The sequence below is a fragment of the Tasmannia lanceolata genome, unplaced genomic scaffold (genome assembly GCF_043159265.1).
Source record: "Tasmannia lanceolata isolate RefF3 unplaced genomic scaffold, GAP_Taslan_0.1 ptg000018l, whole genome shotgun sequence".
Taxonomy (NCBI): domain Eukaryota; kingdom Viridiplantae; phylum Streptophyta; class Magnoliopsida; order Canellales; family Winteraceae; genus Tasmannia; species Tasmannia lanceolata.
In genome coordinates this window covers 23,689,430-23,700,917 of record NW_027518695.1, presented here as the reverse complement: position 1 = coordinate 23,700,917, position 11,488 = coordinate 23,689,430, and the positions used below count along the sequence as shown (strand labels likewise).

Sequence of the window (11,488 nt, the reverse complement as noted above, 5' to 3'; positions counted from 1 at the left end):
GTTCAGGTGCAGAACTTATTGAGACATAGGTAGGGAGGCATACGCATCGTTTGTCTACTGCCTTGGACATGGAAAGATCCCCGTACCCATTTATGACCTTCAAGGGAATGAGATTTATTGTGGAACGCTAAATGAGATAAATTATTTGAAATATGCATTGGCGATATATAGGTAAGCCTTTAGACTTGGGAGCTTACCGAGCTGTGGACTACACCCTCGGGATGATACAGTGTCCTCAGCTCCTCCTTTGAGCAATGACTTCTATTGGTAATTTGTAGAGTATTACTGAAGAAAGAATCAAACTGTTTATTGTACGCACTATGGAACATAGTCAATAAATTGTGTTATGGTTCTAATTTTCATACTCGAAGTCGCTACTGAAGTAATCGGAGATAACTTTCTCCTGAGTGTGGGGATCAAGTAGGTCATATGTCAGTTTCTTCTCCGCCCATGATGTTCTGTATTGGATCGTAAATTTTGTACTGACATCCCCCTCTTCCGATGATTCCATTTGTGAGTGAACGGCCTCTTCCCCATGTTCTGACATTTCCATTTCCGCCTCAACCACATGCTGGCCACCCTTAGACAAATCCATATGTATCTCAACCGACTGTTGGCCATCTTCCCTTTCCTCGGGAATGCAGTCTGCATCTGTCTGTACCATCAACCAAGTGTTTGCTTAGCTTCATTGCTTAAATATCGGACGGCAGAATGAACAACATATATTATCTTTCATTTGATGCTAACCTGTACTTCGGGAGTTGTAAGTAGATGGAGCTCACAATCATCTGGAACTATCTCCAGTCGCACCTAATAGAGAGACAATTACTCAGAACTCAAAATTATGTAGCTCGCGTAAGGATATAAGATAATAAATAACAGTGTTTGATTATTATACCTCGTCATCCTACAACCCTCTCACCATCTCCAGTACATTGGCTGGTTTGTGTTTAGATTTTGTTTCTTCCCATCTGATGAATCTGGGATATTTGTTGTTAGCACTGGTATAGGTCGTGAGGTGCTCGTACAACCAGACCTTTTAATAAGAAATAAACAAGTGAGGTTGAGGGTATAACACTAGATATGCATTTTACCTCTATGTTTTCCACTCTTACCTGCATACAGTACGCGGCCAGGGAGGTAAACCTCCTTTTGGATACCTCACTGTACGAAATCCTATCAATGCCGCATATTATGTACTGATGCACGGCCTTTCCTCATGCATAGTTACCTATAGTCGTCAGATCATCCACATATCTAACGAATTTGTGGTTTACAGCGTAGGCTGTGTCAGGAAAAAGAAACGATGAGAACAAATATAAAATTAGTAACTTCGCTGCGGTTTTTGGCTCACGCTCTCTCGTCCTCTTTATTGACTTCAATATATCTACACTAGTTATGTGTTTAGTCTTACTAAAAACCGGGTATGTAGTGGAGATTGCACGATCTGGGTCACCAAAGAAACATCTTCTCCGACACTGCTCAACCCTAACATTACGCTAATATCTTTTGCGCTGAATGGAACATATCTCTCCCCTAATTTAAAGGCCTTAGTCTCTTTGTCCTACAGGGAAAGCATAGAAGCCATTACTCCCCTATGAAGAGTGATATCAAAGAAATGTAAACATGTGTGCAAAGGGAGTTTTGTTAAGTAAAACCTGGGTTGGCGCTCCAAGGTTCGCCTCCACTACTCCATCTTACAATTTACTGGTGGAGCATCGTGACTTTACGGATGGAAGATCTACTGGTGCTTCGACCTTAGCTGACCTTTTCCTCCTTCCCTCACTAGATGACATTGTTCTTTTCCTTGTCTGGAACACCTGAAAGAGACCATCCATGTTCATATTAACCCGCAGACCAAAGAAAGAACGAAAAGCATGAAAATGATAGCCTTACAAATTTGTAAACAATGTTGGAGCACCTGAAGAGGGAGTTCTCTCCGTCTCTACACAGAGATCTCTAACAGCGTCTGCGTCCTAGGGTTTCTGGCTTCTCGCGGTCTGTGGAGTATTAGGGTTTGAATATGTAAAAGTCGGGTTCTAAACCCTTTTATCGACGGTTCGAGTATTTAGAAACGGCGGCGTACTTTATCTTATCGGTGGCGTATACGGTGGCGTACTTTATCTTATCGGCGGCGTATAAAGACTTTCTAATCTAAGAATTAACAGTTACGCTGCCGTACTTTATCTTGTCGGCGGCATATACGGTGGCGTTATTATTATCTGGCGGCGTACCTAATGTAAAAAGTTAACATGACAATTCCCGGCGTAATTATTTTTACGGTGGCATACCTTTTGAACGATGGCGCCCATTTTACAAATTTGAAATTGTTGTCATTAGGGTTTGAACAGATAACGCTGGCGTACCTATTGTAAACTATCATTCTTTAAGAGACAAACCCACTTTAGGGTTTTAAAAGGTTCGTGGGTTCTATCTCCCAAACCGTATCAAGCGTGGGATTCTTACAGCCAATATTGCATTTTTCAAGCTGTAAGATACCATTCCCTGTTATTTCTTTGTTGGTGGGGTGACCTGAAGACCATCTTGCTCGTAAAACCGAGTGAAGCTATGAAATGGAAACGGAGAGACGATGCAGCCACCGGGGCAGAAGTACAGGTGATTTGCTGCCTCTTTGTATATGGAATATATATCCTATGGAAAAAACTGTACTAATCCACACTTTCTTCTACCACTTTGATAATGCAGGGAAGAGGAAAATTTAAGTACGTGATGAGTAGATGCTCTCGAAGGAATTTTGTCTCGCATCTTAAGGGTCTACAATTAGAGCTTAGGGATGTTCACTATGATGCACTGTATAGAACTCCATTCGGACATCTATTTCATCTCGAAGACATTGTATTACATAAATCTATACTGACAATTCTACTAGGTTTGTGGGATCGTGAGAGTAATTCGATTAGATTAGGTGGTCAGTTAGTTCCATTTCATGTATCGGATGTTGCATTAGTATTAGGCCTACATATTAGTGGCGAAAGAATACCGATGAGATTGAGTTGTAGTGCATATGTGCTTGGGTGGATGTTTACCAAACCATCTGTAAAAGCGGATGAAATATGTGAGAAAATTAAAAGTTTAGTACGCACCGATAAGGAGGACAATATTGATTTGGTTGTTAAACTTCTGTTGTTGCTCCTCTTCAGTACATTTCTCTTTAATCAAACTGACCACAAGGTGGATGCGTCCTTTTTCCCTTTTATAGACAATCTTCAAAACATATTGAATTTTGCATGGGCATATGCTGTCTACGACTACCTTCTTCAATCTATAAACAAAAGTGCAACTGGCAAAGGTCATCTTGCCAGATGCTCGATTGTCCTTCAGGTAAGCCACTACATTATAGCGAATCGAACAATGCAATTGTAAGATCTTACATGAAAACCTTAAAACTTATATGTGCATTAATTCAGATATGGTTGTTTGAGCATACTAATCTGTGGAGTTGCAATCACACTGGAGCGACCCCACAAATATTCAAAATGGAAAGGAATTGTACACAGCAGGAGGTCAGAGCATAAATGAATGTTTACGTTGGTGAAGGAGATGCAGTTGAGTGACTCCCAGGTGAGGCATCACAGTACTTAGTTAATTTAATGTGCATGTAATCTACATGATTTTGTTCATCTCAGCAGTTGCTTGCAATCAATGTCTAGGTCATCAAGGTTGTAGCACCGACTCTAGATGAGGCTACGTTTATCTCCCATGGACCTGGTAACGTATCGTCATCACCGATATTATATATATTTCTTCCTTCGGTACATCGAGATTTGCAACACACATCCCTTGTTGTAACAGACCACTGATGTACGAGTTCTTGAAGATAACGAAGGCAAACCGGATCAGTCGAACCCTATAACAAATGCTGACAATCTTATGACCCTTGCTTCCGTTGCGCATCAAGGCGGCGATAATACGGATGAACCTAATTATATTCTCGTCCAATAGGAGACAATGATCGACAATGTGTATGACCTTCATCAAGAGCTATTACATGAGAGCTTGCTAAGGAAAGCTGCAGAAGCAGAAACTTTGGCGATGAAGGGAGAGCTGCAAGCAATCAAATCACAATATCAAGAATATGGTCGGAAGCTAAGTGAGCTAGTCAAAGAAGTAAATGTGCTTAAGGAGGGGCAAGCCCAACTTAACTGTGTTGAAAGAGTAGAAAGGGAAGCAGACGCTATTGATCGGTTGGATAGAACAATAGTGTTTGAGGGGCTGCAATAAAATGAGGAGGGAAGCTAAAACAATGGTGTAAGCCCAATGGTTTCCACCTTGGCATTCCCATCTTATTTTGATGATTCTATTACACAAGTGATTTATGATCACAAATGTGTTTGATTGTCTAAGTTGTAGATCACATTGGTGCTAAGACAACATTGCTTGGATTGAGGCCAAGAAGATCTCATTAGACCACATCATGAAGGCCAAAGACATCGAAGTCCAAGACAGATGAAGACTTGAAGAATCCATTGAAGATCAAAGTTATATTAGATTGTATTAAGATCCAATCCTAGTTTAGAATTTTGAAAGGCATAATTAAGTTAAACTCACACATCCTAAAATGTATAAGTGATTGTCGTTGTGGTGTTCCAACTATGTGGAACCCTCATAACAATCCCAAGTTGGTGTAAAATTGGAAGCCCAAAAACAGAAGTGAAAATCTGCTCAACATAGGCTTCTCGGAACTCTGAGAGATTTCTCGGAGCTCCGAGCTCGGAACTCTGAGAAATCCTCGGAGCTCCAAGATTTGGTCCAGTAGACATTTTTCATCTTAAGTTTGTATTCCCGGAACTCCGAGAAAAATTCTCGGAACTCCGAGAACATTAATAACGGTCAGATTTATATCCGTTGGTATTTTCTCCAGAATTACCACTATGCCACTGTAGACACCCCATTTTGACCGGACCCAAGTTCGCTATGCTTGGGAGAAACCCCATCCGATCATTTCCGCCATGTTTCGCATTTTTCCGTGAGAGGTTGAGAGAGATTATTCATAAGAATCCAAGCGAGGGAGAATTTGGACCCGTTTGGTGGGCCCGCATTGAACATTTGTTTAAAATTCGAATCAACCGAGGGCCCACATTGTGGGGCCCATGTTGTGGGGCCCGCGTTGTGAGGCCCACATTGTGGGGCCTCAGTAGGGCCTCTTGTGAGGCCTCTTATGAAGAACAATAATGATGGATTCTCCACTAAAGAAACATGATGGGCCCTCCACTAAGAACAATAATGATGGATTCTCCACTAAGAAACATGATGGGCCCTCCACTAAGAAGAATGATGATGGATTCTCCACTAAGAAACATGATGGGCCCTCCACTAAGAACAATAATGATGGATTCTCCACTAAGAAACATGATGGGCCCTCCACTAAGAAGAATGATGATGGATTCTCCACTAAGAAACATGATGGGCCCTCCACTAAGAAGAATGATGATGGATTCTCCACTAAGAAACATGATGGGCCCTCCACTAAGAAGAATGATGATGGATTCTCCACTAAGAGGGACAACATGATGAGCTCTCCACCAACACATCTCTCTCTCTCTCTTTCTCTCCCTATATATATCTTCCTTCCCATCCATAAAAAAGAGGAGAAAAAAAGGAGATTTACCTTCCATTATCTCTTTCTCTTCCATTATCTCTTCCAATCACTCCCTCAAATCCCTTTCCCTATATTCTTCTTCCATTATCTCTCCCAATCACCTCCCAATCCTTCCCTCTAAGAGAAAGCGAAAGACGGCGGATCGGATCGGCGGCGGCAAGATCTTCACCACAGGTAGGTGCATTTTTCTCAAAATATTTCTGTATTTTTCCGAATTTTTCTGATTTTTTCCGCAAATTGTGTTTTAAAAATAGAAAACTCTTCAAAAAACATCTTTTGACGAAGAAAAATTAAATTATATACCAAACAGATTCCAAATTTAATGCAAATTTGTGAGAAATTAATATGGTACTGATTCATTTTATCATGAATTTTTAAGGATTTTTGGAGTTTATTTGGTATATTATTTAATGCTTTCTTTGAAAATTAGCAGATTTTGTGAGACTTGTTACTGACATCAAATCACCCTTAAAATTCTTAAAATGTTTACAGTAGTCTTATCTTCCATATTCCTTATTACTGTAAAATTATCGAGTGATTTGGATCTGTTTTCATATGGGATGTAGTGTTAATTCTTAATCTGGTCTGAAAATTGTAAAATCCGAAATCAGTAGTAAATAGTCTTTATAATTTATGAAATTCTCACCGCATGCTAATGTTATTGATATCTTATTTCTGTAAAAATTTCATAGAATTTAAATGTCTATTTCTTGTAGTTTCTGTGTTAATTTGGCAATCTGGTCATTTAATTGTTAAATCAAGATTAAATATGAATTTAATGTAAAAATCTGTAAAACTCATCTATTAAGCTACATACATTCCCATCTTGCTGCTGTAGAAATTTCAACTCATTTCGAATTCGTTTGCAATAATTTCACTTGTAAAATCATTCATATGCTTAAAATTGATAAAATCCATTGAAAATTCGAAATTAATTACTACCAAGTGATTTTCAACATTCGAAATTCGAAATTAAAATTGATAAAATCCATTGATAAAATCACATTTACTCAAACTTAATCTAACAAAACCTGAAGGTATCATAGATTGCGCGAACTTATTGCACACACTTACATCACTTGCATCTAAACCCCTGCATCTCACATGCACACACGTCCTATTTTAGGAACCCGGAGTGTTATCTAGCATGGTTGACTGGGATTTCATCACCTGGTGCCTCTGTGCTAGAGAAGCATTCCACCCTTAGCCTAGTACCTTTATGGTACGTAAACGGATCTCTTGTTCACGTACTGATACGCCGGACACTGGTACAGTATATCGAACACGGATTCGCGCTAAGGGAACTCTTGGCCTTACCCCTAGATTAACCCACACATGCATGTAGTATACGAACACATGTGCATCACGTGTGTGAGCCTAGTTTAGGATATCCTACCCATTTGTGTCTAGATTAGGCCGTAGTCCATCTTCCAATGGCTACGATCGGTCCTAGGTACACAAACAAAGTCATGAGTCGAGATCCTCTCTCCACTCCGCTAGATTAGGGTTAGGGTTGATGCCTTCAGGTAACACTGATAAAATGTGCGAAGATTAAAAAACTTTTCCTTTGGGGTTAGGATGTAAATCCCATTCATTTCCAAAGATCTCATAGGATTAGTCATTCATGATCCATCCGTTGAAAGCAATCTTATGCTATCTCATCTCATCTTGATCACAGATTTTCAATCTTATATTATCTGATTTGACTCGTGTTTTCATCTCTTTTAGAGAGTCTTTGACTCATTTATCCTTTAGTTGGTGTTAGTGGAGTCTTTGACTCGTGTTTCTTTTCCTTTAGAGAGTCTTTGACTCATATATCCTTTAGTTGGTGTTAGTAGAGTCTTTGACTTGTGTTTTCATCTCTTTTAGAGAGTCTTTGACTCATTTATCCTTTAGTTGGTGTTAGTAGAGTCTTTGACTCATGTTTCTTTTCCTTTAGAGAGTCTTTGACTCATTTAGCCTTTAGTTGGTGTTAGTAGAGTCTTTGACTGTGTTTCTTTTCCTTTAGAGAGTCTTTGACTCATATATCCTTTAGTTGGTGTTAGTGGAGTCTTTGACTCGTATTTTCATCTCTTTTAGAGAGTCTTTGACTCATTTATCCTTTAGTTGGTGTTAGTGGAGTCTTTGACTCGTATTTCTTTTTCTTTAGAGAGTCTTTGACTCATATATCCTTTAGTTGGTGTTAGTGGAGTCTTTGACTCGTATTTTCATCTCTTTTAGAGAGTCTTTGACTCATTTATCCTTTAGTTGGTGTTAGTGGAGTCTTTGACTCGTATTTCTTTTCCTTTAGAGAGTCTTTGACTCATATATCCTTTAGTTGGTGTTAGTGGAGTCTTTGACTCGTGTTTTTCATCTCTTTTAGAGAGTCTTTACTCATTAATCCTTTAGTTAATGTTAGTGGAGTCTTTGACTTGTGTTTCTTTTTCTTTAGAGAGTCTTTGACTCATTTATCTTTTAGTTGGTGTCATTGGAGTCTTTGACTCGTGTTTCCGTTTTTAGAGAGTCTTTGACTCATCTGTTTCATTTGCAGTATTATTAGAGAGTCTTTGACTTCGTTATCTCATTTCAGTGTTATCAGTTGCTCTTATTAGAGAATCTTTGACTCGTTTATCCTTTAGTCGCTTTTATTAGAGAGTCTTTGACTCATTTATTCTCCAGTTACTGTCATTAGAGAGTCTTTGACTCATTTGCTCTTATAATAGTATTATTAGAGCATAGTTGATTTGCCGTAAGTGTTTGATAGGTAGAGAGTTCGTTCCGAACTACGTTGGCTTGATCCTCTTCCACGAGGTACGTAGTGCAGCTTGGGATCCACATCCCAAGTCCAGCCAAACCTTTAAAAATAAAAATTTTAAATCTTTCAAAGTTACAAAAATATTCAAACCATTTTCAAAAAGATCTTCCTCTAGAGTTAGGAGTATGTCCTAGCTGTTTAGGTTGTGTTCTAGAGTTAGGAGTTTGTCTTGATTTGTATTGATATGGTATGTCCTGTCGTGTGAGTGTCCCTAGAGTTAGGAGGCCTCGAGTCGATCGGTTAGACATTTAGTCGAACCGATGGCTAGACTAGGCATATAGTCAGCCCGTGGTTTTCATTAGGTTGCACAGCCTAGTTACACATAGGATTGTAGGAACCACCTGCATTAGCCTAAGGCTAATCAACTTGCATTAGTTAGGGCATATAGGGTGTCCTAAAATCCACAATTCACTGGAATTTTAATAATCATACAAGAAGCTTTAATAACTGGTTCGGTCTTTTAGATCGAGTCTAGGATAGAGGGCTAGATGTCTTAGGCATCATAATTTAGAATAGGGCATCGAACTACGTGGGCTCCGATTCTTCCCGAGGCCGGGATACGTAGCGCAGCTAGGATGGATGGCCATTCTGGTCCGAGTCCAGTCCTGCATTAGAGTTAGGACTTGTCTTGTCCCGTCATACATAGCATAGATTTGTGTCTCATGTTTTGATATGTTTTCTTACTTTCTTGTACTGATACTATACCTTTGGTTGTAGCTTGCATGTGCGTGTCCACCAGAAACTTAGACACCCATTAGGCATGTCACTCATAACCTAGCTTTGCTTAGGTGACACATTTTTCATTTCATTTTACGTGTTTATTTCTCCATTCTCAGGAAATGCATGCTTAGGTAGACGATTCCTGAGGATTGTTCCCATTTCACATGATTTTTACTCAAACTTCTTTGGAATTAATGAAAATGGCATAAGAGACCAAGTGCTTGCACTCGGGCGAATTGGGGGTGCTCTCAGACCTTCCCCATTCGTAACCAGGCACGAACCCATATATATTTCTGGTTATCCATTGCACAGAGGATTTGATTTTAGGGTTCCATGGCCTATCCATGGATGGCGACTCTGAGTTCCTTTTAGGTACATCTCGGTTTCGAGCCCTGGCTCCTGATCAGGATGTATCTTATTCGTTTTGTATCGCCACTCGTGCTATGCTGTGAGGGTGGCATCCGTTTCGAGAGTTCCTTGGCAGAGCTCTCCTTCACATTGTGGAGATCTTAGAGGATTGCTGTGGGGACCTCGCGTCCCTCGCCGCACTCGTCCTCTCGGATCGGGGTCCACAGGCTGGCGACTCTGCTGGGGAGTTCTTGAAACATTGCCTAACTCTTTAAAAATGCCATTTTTATTAACTTTGGAAAAATTTGAGCTAAAATCATTTTAAATGGGAACCTTTTCGCTTAGAATCCAGGGGCACCAGATAGGTGCGTAATTAAAACAAAGGATTCACACACTACATATCATGCATTATCATATTTGTTATTTCTTTCATTTTTGTTTTTCCTTCTTGGCTCCACGTGATAGATTCAATGCGTGCCCGACTGGGATGTCTTCACCCTGATGGTACTGTTGAATCTATTTCCAAGCTATGCGCCAGCGCTGTAGCCGTAAACACTCGGTGCACTTGTGTTTACAGCAGCCGATGAGCAATGAAGCATACTATGTATAACACTCGGTGCACTTGAGTTATACATATTAAGTATGTTTCATACGCATAGTACCCATTAGATTGAGTCCGGAGCCCTACTTTATTTTATATATATTATATATATACTTACTGACCTAGTGAAGCCCAACTAGGGAGTACCCGTGTGTATATTGCATTCATGTAGGGTCGAACATGTGTTGCTTACACATGTGGAGCCTAGAGTTAGGAGCTTTGCCCCATTTGTAGACTAGGGTAGCTCATTTTTACATGGCTACAGCTCGGTCCTAGTACACTCATCAGTCTGTCTTGAGTCGAGACTTCCTTGACTCCGTTAGATTAGAATTAGGGCTGGTGCCCCTGGTTAGGATTTGTGTGTATGTGTATTTACTTATATATACTGATTATGTATATTATGGTTCTCCTCTTAGTCAGAGATTCCTTATTCCTTTCAGTCGGTTATATCCATTCCAAATTTAGATCTAGATCTAGTCAGTGGATTTTGACCGCCATTACCTTGGCCGGGTTTAGCCCTTGATCTGTTGATTATAGGGTTTGACCCATTGTTGTATATTCTCACCTTTGGTTAGTCCATCTGTTGATCACCCTTCTCTAGTAACCGTTATTCATACCTTTCGATTGAGCTAGGGTGATCCCTTGTATAGTCGTTATGCTGCCGGATTTTATCCAGAACATTTTGAGCATGACGGCTACCCTTTAGAGTCAGTTTACTTAGTCAGGACCTTGACCTCCTTGTATAGCTGTTGTGCTGCCGAATTTTTCGCAACACATGTTGAGCATGATTGCTATCCTTTGGAGTCAGTCTGCCTTGTCTTGATTCTCATGTATACATCATTCAGTAGGATTAGATCCTTACCCGTTTTGTCTTGAGATCTGGCCGATAGCTCGTTTGCTATCCTTATGACCATGATCTACCATTTCTGATCATATTGATCGTACAGTTGTTGATATCCATCATTCAGATTTTAGATCTGGTCTTTGACCCTACTTTTGTCATTCTTATGGCCATGGTCTATTATCTGAACCATTGATTTTTCATTGATCCATGTTTACCTATCATATATCTTTTACCCTTGGATCATATCGAAATCATTAATGGGAAAGTTTGATCTTACCTGTATTCTTTGAGTGCATGATCATTGCTGAGATCGAAATTTATTTTGATTAGGGATGTTTATCGTTCCTAACTCTTTCATTCCCAAAAAGAAGAGCAGTTATACTCAAATAAGACTTCAAGGTGTGGATTGAGAATTCATTGAAACCCTGTTGATGTAGGTCATATTATCACTGTCTATTTTTCCTTGACCTTCATAGACAATATTTCTTTGATTTTCAGAATAAAATACCCTTTGGTGTATTTCAAGATTACTCTTTTCTCTATTTGTTCAGAATCTTTATC

The 11,488-nt window shown here is 39.7% G+C and overlaps 1 long non-coding RNA gene across 1 annotated transcript; it reads right to left on the bottom strand.

Moving 5' to 3' along the window:
* Positions 1-417: 417 nt before the first annotated feature.
* Positions 418-967, bottom strand: LOC143850802 (uncharacterized). Its single transcript, XR_013236058.1, has 3 exons — positions 899-967; positions 748-810; positions 418-655 (listed from the first exon to the last, which is right to left on the bottom strand). It is a non-coding gene; the product is annotated as an uncharacterized LOC143850802 (long non-coding RNA).
* Positions 968-11,488: the final 10,521 nt, after the last annotated feature.